We start from the raw sequence: 12,476 nt of genomic DNA on the forward strand, positions 1-12,476 counted from the left end.
TGGCCCCATCCCTGCCTTGGCATAGCACCTTCACTTGACCTATTTGACAAACATGGCTTCTGTGAAACCCACGGTTCTGTTGCCAAAAACCAAAGGCCAACCAAAGCTGTCCCATCCTGCCCCTGGCATCATTCTACAGGTGGGGACCAGCGTGCTCAGGGGCTCCTGGCCACACTGTGTCCCAGTGTACACTCGCTCTCCTCCCTGGCTGGCCCCTCCCACTGCCGGGGGCCACTGTGTGTGTGGCTCTCCCCGCACCAGCCACTGTCCAGCACAAATGCCATTTATCCCTCCTCCTCCTCCTCCTCCCCTGCCTGCAGTTGCTAAGTTACACCAAAAAACCCCTCTGCTCTGTGTGAACTGTTCCATTTCCACGTTTTGCCAGGTGGAAGGGAGCCATCCGGCTGGCAGCTCGAAGATGTCTCCCAGAGAAAAACAAACTCGCTGGCTGGCCTTCAGGCCAAGGCACACCTGGGATACCTGCTTGGTTCGCAAACCCAGGGGCATGTGCAGGAGGACACAGCTTCTCCACTTCACCAGAGAGCCTGGGGGATCCACACAGCTCACACCCTTCTCAGAAGTAGGGCCTGTGGGCCTGCTGCACCCACCTCGCTGGGTCACTACCAACCACAGCCCTAAGGACACGCACTGGCTGGAGGGGCAGAGAAACCACCTATGTGTCCCTGGCCACCCAGCCAAGGTCCTCCATGTCCCCCCGCTCCGGATCTCCCCTTCCTGGGCTGGGGTCCTAAGGTTCCAAAGCAAAGTGTCACTGGACACCAGGGTGGAAATGTCCTCAGAGGTCATCAAAACTGTGTCAGTCTACAGATGGGGAAACTGAGTCTCAGAGGCCTGCAGCCTGCCCGTGGTTCACGAATCAAGACCTGTGGCCTCTCGAGTGGAGGCCCCCTAGAGTCCCTTAGAGTCCAGGGCACCGAGCTGGACAGGCTGGACTGGCAAGACTGCATCCGGAGGGGGCAGGAGAACCCTGGGAGGGGGCAGAGGGAAGCAAGGCCTTGGGGAGGCTCCCCTGCACCCAGCCTGACTCCTGTGTTTTGGAATCCTGCGGCCGAAGGCCATCGGGGCCCTTCCCGCGCAGGACAGTGGGAGAAGAGTGGCAGTGGTGGGGAGGGTGAACCAGGGAGGAGCTCGCTGCTCTGGGCAGGGAGGGAGAGAGCGCTGACCACCACCAGGTCTCTGCCCCCAGGTGGCTCCCAAGAGGCAGACTGCGGCCTCCCTGTAAACATCCACCAGGTCCAGTACCCAGAGGCAGCCAGAAATGCAGGGCACATGAACCTGCCAGCGCGTCCCTCCACACACAGCAGGGGACTTCCGCCCCCACCTCTCACTCACCGACCCTCAGACCAGAACCAGCTGCACCTGCCCCATCCCTGGGGCCGACAAGGCCCGGGGCAAAGAGAGCGTGGTCCTTCAAATGACCCTTGCCCAGCAGGGAGAGGGAGACACCTGGCATGGCCCTGGCCCTCTCCCCCAGATGCAGAGCTCAAGCCCCAATTCCTCGCCAAACAGCAAGGGCGTGAGATACCACGGCGGGGCCCAGAATGCAGAAGAGCAAATGGAAACTTCCAACTGCGCAGCCCTGAGCTCCTCCGATTCCCCAGCCCCCACCCCCATGCCAGGCTCCGGGCAGCGGACCTGCCCGCAGTGCCCACGCCCGCCCGCCGCGTGCGCTCCTGCCACGCCCGGCCCGGCACGGCACGGCCCGCCGGGTGCACTGCAGGGGTGGAGGGCGCAGGGGGTCCTGGCGCCGTCCAGCCCCGGGCGGAGTTCTCAGCAACTCCGCGCGCCGGGCTCCCGGCCGCCCTCCCCCGCGCGCGTCCCCCGCCCCGCGCCCAGAGCCCGCGCCCCGGCCCCACGACGGCCGCGTCGAGCCGGGACCCTGGGCCCGCGCACGCCCCGCCCTGCCCGCGCCGGCAACCAGAGGGCACGGCCCCGGGCGCGGGCGAGGGCCCCGAGGGACTGAAGGTCCGCGGCCGCTGCCTACCTCGGTCCGGGCCAGCGTCGCTCCCGCGCCGCCCTCGCGCCGCAATCGGGCCCCGAGCAGCGCGCGGCCGGCGCCGGCGGCGGCTCATGCTCGGCGCCCGGGCCCGCGGCACCCGCCCACCCGCGGCCGCCCCCGCGCTGCGCCAGCTGCGGGCAGAGCAGCTCCCTCCGCAGCCGGCGCCGGGGAGCGCGAGCGAGCGAGCGCGGAGCGAGCGCCGAGCGGGCACGGAGCGGGCGCGAGAGCGCGGGGAGCGGGCGAGCGCGGGACGCGGGGCGCAGAGGGAGGAGGGTGCGGGGCAAAGGTGCAGGGGGAGGTAGGGCACGAGACGGGGCTCGGGCAGAGGGCACTGGGACAGGGCAGGCGCCAGGAGAGGGCGGCCAGGCTTTCATTTAAAAAGGATAAGGCATCACGCCTGTAATCCCAGCACTTTGGGAGGCCGAGGCGGACGGATCACGAGGTCAGGAGATCGAGACCATCTAGGCTAACACGGTGAAATTCCGTCTCTACTAAAAATACAAAAAAAAAAAAAATTAGCCGGGCGTGGTGGCGGGCGCCTGTAGACCCAGCTACTCGGGAGGCTGAGGCAGGAGAATGGCGAGAACCCCGGAGGCGGAGCTTGCAGTGAGCTGAGATCGCGCCACTGCACTCCAGCCTGGGCAACAGAGTGAGATTCTGTCTCAAAAAAAAAAAAGAATAAGGCGACAGACAAGCTAGGAGGCGATGCGGCCACCGCATTTAAAAGGCCCTCTGGGGACTGCCGCAGAGCTGGCAAAATTTTTGTCAATGGCATCAGACCGTGAAAGTCCTTCTGTGGGCAAGTCCTGGCCCCTTGGGTTACTCGCCTTAACCATCACAATCGCCCTGTAAGATCGGTGGCGGGTTTGTTCCCATTGGACTGGTTAGTAAACTGATGTACAGGGAGTGCGGTGACCCTGCAGGGTCTCAGTGCCAGTAAGTCGCAGAGCAAGGCTCCAAAGCCACCTTGAGAGATTTCAGAACCACTAAAGCAGGACACAGGTCTTCTGGCATCCAGTGGAACTTCCTGTCGCTCTAAAGGGTCACCTTCTCCCCGTGGCCTGACCTGAGGGTAGCCCGGAGTGACTCTTGCAGGCAGTCAGACGAGAGCCAGTGTGAAACAGGTCTGCGGCCACGAAGCCCCCAGGTGGAGGGGTCTGTGTGAAAAAATGGGGAGGGGCCCTACAGCACCCCTTGAAGAGGCTGAGGACCTTGCTTACTCAGTCCTGTGTCTTGAACACCTGTATGCCAAGTGTAAGATGGGGCACTGGGATTCGGCTGTGAATGTCTGGTTGGAGTTTGCATTCTTGTGGGAAGTAGGCAGTGAATAAAAACACACATACATAGTCCATGTGTCAGATGCTGCAGATCCCAGAGAGAGGCCCAGCGGGGAGAGGGAGCAAGCGAAGAGACGGGGAGGGGAGCTTGTAGGGTGGGGGATTCTTTTTTTTTTTTTTTAAGGGGAGGTCTCACTGTGTGACCCAGGCTGGAGTGCAGTGGCTATTCACAGGTGCAATCACTATGCTCTACAGCCTGGGACTTCCTGACTCTAGTGAGCCTCCTGCCTCAGCCTCCTGAGTAGCTAGAACTGTAGTCTCTCACCACCGGCCCTCTCTGCTGGGTTGGGGATTTTATTTTGGGTGATCAGGGAAATCTTGGCAGAAAGCATCATATTTGAGCTAAGACCTAACTGGGGCAAGCTATACTAAATCTGAAGAATGAACATTTTCAGCAAAGAGAACAGCAAATGCAAAGGCCCTGAGGTGAAGGATGCCTTAGAAGGAGGCCAGGTGGTGATGAGTGTGTGTGGTAGAGAGGAGCCTGCAGGAGCTGCCAGGTGGACCACATTGCGAAGAGCCTGGCCAACCATCAGCCCTCTGTGGTTTTGACTCAGAGGGAGGTGGAGGGTTTGCACAAAGTAATATGATCTTACTTTTTTTTACAAAAAATATTTTATTTGGGAAGATTTCGCTTATAATAGTAATGGCTAAAAAGGTATATACAATAAACTCAATGGCCCAACTTCAACAATTATCAATACATGGCCAATTCTGTTTCATCTGTATGCCCATCTACCACTCCCCATATTATTTATTTGCTTACTCATTTTAAGTAAACTTTTATAGCTTTTTTATTTTTTTGAGACAGGGTCTCACTCTGTCCCCCAGGCTAGAGTGCAGTGGCACAATCATAGCTCATTGTAGCCTCGAACTCCTGGACTCAAGCAATTCTTCTGCCTCAGCCTCCTAAGGATAATTTTTTGTAAGTATAAAATACATAGACAAAAATCATAAAGTTGTGCTCCACGAATTTTCAATAAGAATACACCCATTCAGTGAGAATATTAATAGCTCTCTGCACCTGAATTTTCACTGTAGAAAGGTTTTTAATGACAGATTCATTTTCTTTAATATATATAGGACCATGTAGATGCCCAAAATGTGTATACATATTTTAATACAACACATTGTACACTATAAATACATACAATGCTTATTTGACCATTTAAGCAACTAATTAACTTTTAAAGGCACACTGTAATAGATTTATCCAATCTACTGCTAATAGACATTTGGGGCATTGACACGTTTTTGCTATTATGAACAATGCTGTTATGAATATTCATCCATCCACTGAACAAATGTTTCTTGAGTACCTACTGTGAACTGGCCACTATTTTAGGCATGGGGATACAGCAGTGATCAAGACAGATGAAAATCCCTTCCCACAGGGGTATTCTAGAGGTGGCTGACTACAATGAGCAGGAAAAAATAGGGAAATTGTGTTTTATGTTAGAGGGTGGTAAGTGCTCACTGGGAATGAAAAGCAGAGAAGGTGAAAAGTACCAGGGTAGAGGCTACACAGCCCTGAGTTGATATATAGGCGGAGACTCGGGGTGAGGACAGTGTTGTGCAGCTGTCCAGTGATAGCTCCAGCAGAGGGAGGGGCCTGTGCAAGGAGGCAGTGGGTGGGGCCACACTGAGACCAATGGAGAAGGGCCTGGTCAACCCAGGGCAGCCTGACTCCCCAGGCCCAGGCCAGACCTCACAGGTTAAGAGTGCCCTCACTGAGATACACACCACAAACTTGGAGGCCCCAGGCCACCTGCGCTTCTGACCAACTGGCTCCAAATTTAGCAGTTCCCCCTCGAGTGGAATTCACTGGAACATGCTCGGAACTCAGTCAGCACTCTGCTCACGACGACAGCTTCACCATAGTAGAAAGGGCCAAGTCAGGACCAGCCACAAGAAGAGTCTCAAAAAAAACGAAGAAGTCTCAAAGGTTGAGGTCTGGGAGGGTCCCAGACGCAAAGCTTCCATGGCCTCTGCCAGGGAGTCAAGTACATCACCGTCCTGACACATCCATGGGTAACAACATGCAAAAGGCATTGCCGATGAGAGAAGTTCATCTGAGCTTGTGTGTCTAGAGTTGGGTTTCTGCATCCAGGGCTTCGTTGCACAGGCATGACTGAGCGACCAGCACCACGTGCTTTGTGCTGCAGCTCCTCTCCCCAGAAGTTGGGATGATAGCATGCGGCTCCAAGGCCCACCCTCTAATCACAGGGTTGGTCTTTCGGGCCTGACCAGCCCCACTCTGAGCCATCTTGGCGTAAATTCAGATGTGGTCCGAGGCCCCCACCAGGAATAACAAAGACATTCCTGTCACCGGGGAAATTCCAAGGATTTAGAGGCTCCCATCCAGAAACCAGGACAAAAGCTGGCCCAATTCCTCATTCCACAGCAGCCTGTATGGCTGGAAAACAGTAAGTGTGGCCAAGAATAAAAGGAGGCGAGATCAGAGGGTTATGAGGACTAGACCCAGGAAGTGCTGGGTACCTGTCTCCTGGTGCCCAGGTGCAAGAGTTCCCCAAACGTAGGCTGGAATTTGCAACTCCTGGGTCATAGGCAATACACATGTTCAACTCTTGGGAAATGTCCCATTGTTTTCTATAGAATAAAGACCCCCCAAATGTCTGTGTCCGAATCCCTGGAATCTGTGAGTATGTTTCCTTATATGATAGCAGGGACATTACAGATGTGATTAGTGGAGGATCTTGAGATTATTCAGATGGGTCGTCTCACCTCAAGGGTCCTTACAAGAGAGATACAAAGGGGTCTGAGTCATGGAAGGAGATGTGATGACAGAAGCAGAGGCCCAGAAAGAGTGAGACTGGGTGCAGTGGCTCACACCTGTAATCCCAGCACTTTGGGCGGCCAAGGTGGGCATATCGCTTGTGGCCTGGAGTTCAAGACCAGCCTGGGCAACGTAGTGAGACCCTGTCTCTACAAAAAAATACAAAACTTAGCTGAGCATGGTGGTGTGCACCTGTGGTCCCAGCTACTCCAGAGGCTGAGGTGGGAGGATCACTAGAGCTGGGGAAGTTGAGGCTTTAGTGAGCCATGATTGCATCACTGTACTCCAGCCTGGGTGACAGAGAAAGACCCTGTCTCAAAAAAAAAAAAAAAAAAAAAAGACGACAACGAAAGAGAGAAAAAGTTTGAAGTTGCTCCACTGCTGGCTTTGAGGATGGAGGAAGGGACTAACGCCAAGGAATGCCTACAGCCTCTGGAAGGCGGAAGAAGCACGGAGACAGCTTCCCCTCCAGCCTCCAGAAACAACCAGCCCTGCTGACACCTTGGTTTTGTGCGACTGATTTTGGACTTCTGACCTCTAGAACCATAAGATTGTGGATTTTTGTTGTTTAAGCCACAAGATCATGGTAATTTGTTATAGCGGTAGGAAACTAACACACAATCTTTGCCCACCCCTCTAAGTGATGACTTCCCTACTTTGGCCAGTCTGTTGGTTGAATTGTGTTGTCTCATTGTGGATTTCATTTTTACTTTCCTGGTGATGAAAGATATTAAGCATTTTCACAGATATCTATTAGTCATTTGGGTTTACCCTTTAGCAAAGTGCCTGCTCAAGATTTTTGCTCAGTTTTTTCCCCCATGGTTTTCAGCATGTATACAGAGTTGTGTAGCCATCACAATTTTAGAACAATTCTATCACCCCAAGAGGAAACCCCAAACCATCTAGCTGTTCTTCCCACTCTTCCACCCCCTCCCAGTCTTTGCAACCATTGATCTACTTTGTCTTTATAGATTTACCTATTCTAGACAGCTCATGTAAATAAGAAGCATACGACATGTGGCCTTTTGTGTCTGGTTTCTTTCGCCTTGCATAATGACGATTTTCACTTTTTGTAAACTGACAAATTTAAATTGTATACATGTATTGTGTACAACGTATTGTTTTGCAGCATATATGTATTGTGGAACGGCTAAATCAAGCTAATTGACATAGGCACTACCTCACATACATGTCATTTATGTGTAATGAGAACACTTAAAATCTACTGTCTTAGCAATTTTCTTTGTTTGTTTAATATTTATTTTTTAATTTATTTATGTATTTATTTATTTATTTATTTTGAGACGGAGTATCGCTCTGTCACCCAGGCTGCAGTGCAGAGGCGTGATCTTGGCTCACTGCAACCTCTGCCTCTTGGGTTCACGCCATTCTCCTGCCTCAGCCTCCCGAGTAGCTGGGATTACAGGTGCCCGCCACCAAGCCTGGCTAATTTTTTGTATTTTTTTTTAATTATTTACTTTAAGTTCTAGGGTACATGTGCATAACGTGCAGGTTTGTTACATATGTATACTTGTGCCATGTTGGTGTGCTGCACCCATCAACTCGTCAGCACCCATCAACTCGTCATTTACATCAGGTATAACTCCCAATGCAATCCCTCCCCCCTCGCCCCTCCCTGTGATAGGCCCCGGTGTGTGATGTTCCCCTTCCCGAGTCCAGGTGATCACATTGTTCAGTTCCCACCTATGAGTGAGAACATGCGGTGTTTGGTTTTCTGTTCTTGCGATAGTTTGCTGAGAATGATGGTTGCCAGCTGCATCCATGTCCCTACAAAGGACACAAACTCATCCTTTTTTATGGCTGCATAGTATTCCATGGTGTATATGTGCCACATTTTCTTAATCCAGTCTGTCACTGATGGACATTTGGGTTGATTCCAAGTCTTTGCTATTGTGAATAGTGCCGCAATAAACATACGTGTGCATGTGTCTTTATCGCAGCATGATTTATAATCCTTTGGGTATATACCCAGTAATGGGATGGCTGGGTCATATGGTACTTCTAGTTCTAGATCCTTGAGGAATCGCCATACTGTTTTCCATAATGGTTGAACTAGTTTACAATCCCACCAACAGTGTAAAAATGTTCCTATTTCTCCACATCCTCTCCAGCACCTGTTGTTTCCTGACTTTTTAATGATTGCCATTCTAACTGGTGTGAGATGGTATCTCATTGTGGTTTTGATTTGCATTTCTCTGATGGCCAGTGATGATGAGCATTTTTTCATGTGTCTGTTGGCTGTATGAATGTCCTCTTTTGAGAAATGTCTATTCATATCCTTTGCCCACTTGTTGATGGGGTTGTTTGTTTTTTTCTTGTAAATTTGTTTGAGTTCTTTGTAGGTTCTGGATATTAGCCCTTTGTCTGATGAGTAGATTGCAAAAATTTTCTCCCATTCTGTAGGTTGCCTGTTCACTCTGATGGTAGTTTCTTTTGCTGTGCCGAAGCTCTTTAGTTTAATTAGATCCCATTTGTCAATTTTGGCTTTTGTTGCTGTTGCTTTTGGTGTTTTAGACATGAAGTCCTTGCCCATGCCTATGTCCTGAATGGTACTACCTAGGTTTTCTTCTAGGGTTTTTATGGCATTAGGTCTAACATTTAAGTCTCTAATCCATCTTGAATTAATTTTCCTATAAGGAGTAAGGAAAGGATCCAGTTTCAGCTTTCTACTTATGGCTAGCCAATTATCCCAGCACCATTTATTAAATGTGGAATCCTTTCCCCATTTCTTGTTTTTCTGAGGTTTGTCAAAGATCAGATGGCTGTAGATGTGTGGTATTATTTCTGAGGACTCTGTTCTGTTCCATTGGTCTATATCTCTGTTTTGGTACCAGTACCATGCTGTTTTGGTTACCACAGCCTTGTAGTATAGTTTGAAGTCAGGTAGCATGATGCCTCCAGCTTTGTTCTTTTGACTTAGGATTGTCTTGGAGATGCGGGCTCCTTTTTGGTTCCATATGAACTTTAAAGCAGTTTTTTCCAATTCTGTGAAGAAACTCATTGGTAGCTTGATGGGGATGGCATTGAATCTATAAATTACCTTGGGCAGTATGGCCATTTTCACAATATTGATTCTTCCTATCCATGAGCGTGGTATGTTCTTCCATTTGTTTATGTCCTCTTTTATTTAACTGAGCAGTGGTTTGTAGTTCTCCTTGAAGAGGTCCTTTACATCCCTTGTAAGTTGGATTCCTAGGTATTTTATTCTCTTTGAAGCAATTGTGAATGGAAGTTCATTCATGATTTGGCTCTCTGTTTGTCTGTTACTGGTGTATAAGAATGCTTGTGATTTTTGCACATTAATTTTGTATCCTGAGACTTTGCTGAAGTTTCTTATCAGCTTAAGGAGATTCTGGGCTGAGACAATGGGGTTTTCTGAATATACAATCATGTCATCTGCAAACAGGGACAATTTGACTTCTTCTTTTCCTAACTGAATACCCTTGATTTCTTTCTCTTGCCTGATTGCCCTAGCCAGAACTTCCAACACTATGTTGAACAGGAGTGGTGAGAGAGGGCATCCCTGTCTTGTGCCAGTTTTCAAAGGGAATTTTTCCAGTTTTTGCCCATTTAGTATGATATTGGCTGTGGGTTTGTCATAAATAGCTCTTATTATTTTGAGATACGTTCCATCACTACCGAATTTATTGAGAGTTTTTAGCATGAAGGGCTGTTGAATTTTGTCAAAGGCCTTTTCTGCATCTCTTGAGATAATCATGTGGTTTTTGTCTTTGGTTCTGTTTATATGCTGGATTATGTTTATTGATTTGCATATGTTGAACCAGCCTTGCATCCCAGGGATGAAGCCAACTTGATCATGGTGGATAAGCTTTTTGATGTGCTGCTGGATCCGGTTTGCCAGTATTTTATTGAGGATTTTTATATCGATGTTCATCAGGGATATTGGTCTAAAATTCTCTTTTTTTGTGTCTCTGCCAGGCTTTGGTATCAGGATGATGTTGGCCTCATAAAATGAGTTAGGGAGGATTCCCTCTTTTTCTATTGATTGGAATAGTTTCAGAAGGAATGGTACCAGCTCCTCCTTGTAACTCTGGTAGAATTCAGCTGTGAATCCATCTGGTCCTGGACTTTTTTTGGTTGGTAGGCTATTAATTATTGCCTCAATTTCAGAGCCTTTTTTATTGGTCTATTCAGGGATTCGGCTTCTTCCTGGTTTAGTCTTGGGAGAGTGTAAGTGTCCAGGAAATTATCCATTTCTTCTAGATTTTCTAGTTTATTTGTGTAGAGGTGTTTATAGTATTCTCTGATGGTAGTTTGTATTTTCTGTGGGGTCGGTGGTGATATCCCCTTTATCATTTTTTATTGTGTCTATTTGATTCTTCTCTCTTTTCTTCTTTATTAGTCTTGCTAGTGGTCTATCAATTTTGTTGATCTTTTCAAAAAACCAACTCCTGGATTCATTGATTTTTTGAAGGGTTTTTTGTGTCTCTATCTCCTTCAGTTCTGCTCTGATCTTAGTTATTTCTTGCCTTCTGCTAGCATTTGAATGTGTTTGCTCTTGCTTCTGTAGTTCTTTTAATTGTGATGTTAGAGTGTCAATTTTAGATCTTTCCAGCTTTCTCTTGTGGGCATTTAGTGCTATAAATTTCCCTCTACACACTGCTTTAAATGTGTCCCAGAGATTCTGGTATGTTGTATCTTTGTTCTTGTTGGTTTCAAAGAACATCTTTATTTCTGCCTTCATTTCATTATGTACCCAGTATTCATTCAGGAGCAGGTTATTCAGTTTCCATGTAGTTGAGCAGTTTTGATTGAGTTTCTTAGTCCTGAGTTCTAGTTTGATTGCACTGTGGTCTGAGAGACAGTTTGTTATAATTTCTGTTCTTGTCCATTTGCTGAGGAGTGCTTTACTTCCAATTATGTGGTCAATTTTGGAATAAGTGTGATGTGGTGCTGAGAAGAATGTATATTCTGTTGATTTGGGGTGGAGAGTTCTGTAGATGTCTATTAGGTCTGCTTGCTGCAGAGATGAGTTCAATTCCTGGATATCCTTGTTAACTTTCTGTCTCGTTGATCTGTCTAATGTTGACAGTGGGGTGTTGAAGTCTCCCATTATTATTGTATGGGAGTCTAAGTCTCTTTGTAAGTCTCTAAGGACTTGCTTTATGAATCTGGGTGCTCCTGTATTGGCTGCATATATATTTAGGATAGTTAGCTCTTCCTGTTCAATTGATCCCTTTACCATTATGTAATGGCCTTCTTTGTCTCTTTTGATCTTTGATGGTTTAAAGTCTGTTTTATCAGAGACTAGTATTGCAACCCCTGCTTTTTTTTGTTCTCCATTTGCTTGGTAGATCCTCCTCCATCCCTTTATTTTGAGCCTATGTATGTCTCTGCATGTGAGATGGATCTCCTGAATACAGCAGACTGATGGATCTTGACTCTTTATCCAGTTTGCCAGTCTGTGTCTTTTAACTGGAGCATTTAGTCCATTTACATTTAAGGTTAATATTGTTATGTGTGAACTTGATCCTGCCATTATGATATTAACTGGTTATTTTGCTCATTGGTTGATGCAGTTTCTTCCTAGCCTCGATGGTCTTTACATTTTGGCATGTTTTTGCAATGGCTGGTACCGGTTGGTCCTTTCCATGTTTAGTGCTTCCTTCAGGGTCTCTTGTAAGGCAGGCCTGGTGGTGACAAAATCTCTAAGCATTTGCTTATCTGTAAAGGATTTTATTTCTCCTTCACTTATGAAACTTAGTTTGGCTGGATATGAAATTCTCGGTTTAAAATTCTTTTCTTTAAGAATGTTTTATATTGGCCCCCACTCTCTTCTGGCTTGTAGAGTTTCTGCCGAGAGATCTGCTGTTAGTCTGATGGGCTTCCCTTTGTAGGTAACCCGACCTTTCTCTCTGGCTGCCCTTAACATTTTTTCCTTCATTTCAACTTTGGTGAATATGGCAATTATGTGTCTTGGAGTTGCTCTTCTCGAGGAGTATCTTTGTGGTGTTCTCTGTATTTCCTGAATTTGAATGTTGGCCTGCGCTACTAGGTTGGGGAAGTTCTCCTGGATGATATCCTGAAGAGTGTTTTCCAACTTGGTTCCATTTTCCCCCTCACTTTCAGGTACCCCAATCAGACGTAGATTTGGTCTTTTTACATAATCCCATACTTCTTGCAGGCTTTGTTCATTTCTTTTTCTTCTTTTTTCTTTAGATTTCTCTTCTCGCTTCATTTCATTCATTTGATCCTCAATCCTGATACTCTTTCGTCCAGTTGATCGAGTCGGTTACTGAAGCTTGTGCATTTGTCACTTATTTCTCGTGTCATGGTTTTC

The 12,476-nt window shown here is 48.0% G+C and overlaps 1 protein-coding gene across 1 annotated transcript in view; it reads right to left on the reverse strand.

Annotated features, from left to right (window-relative positions):
* Positions 1-2,074, reverse strand: part of RASGEF1A (RasGEF domain family member 1A) — a 72,008-nt gene extending 69,934 nt beyond the window's left edge. Inside the window, exon 1 of the mRNA XM_025396972.1 lies at positions 2,006-2,074. The gene's annotated coding sequence lies outside the window, so the exon portion shown is untranslated. The remainder of the gene's footprint in view (positions 1-2,005) is intronic.
* Positions 2,075-12,476: the final 10,402 nt, after the last annotated feature.

Source organism: Theropithecus gelada, chromosome 9 (assembly GCF_003255815.1).
Source record: "Theropithecus gelada isolate Dixy chromosome 9, Tgel_1.0, whole genome shotgun sequence".
NCBI lineage: Eukaryota > Metazoa > Chordata > Mammalia > Primates > Cercopithecidae > Theropithecus > Theropithecus gelada.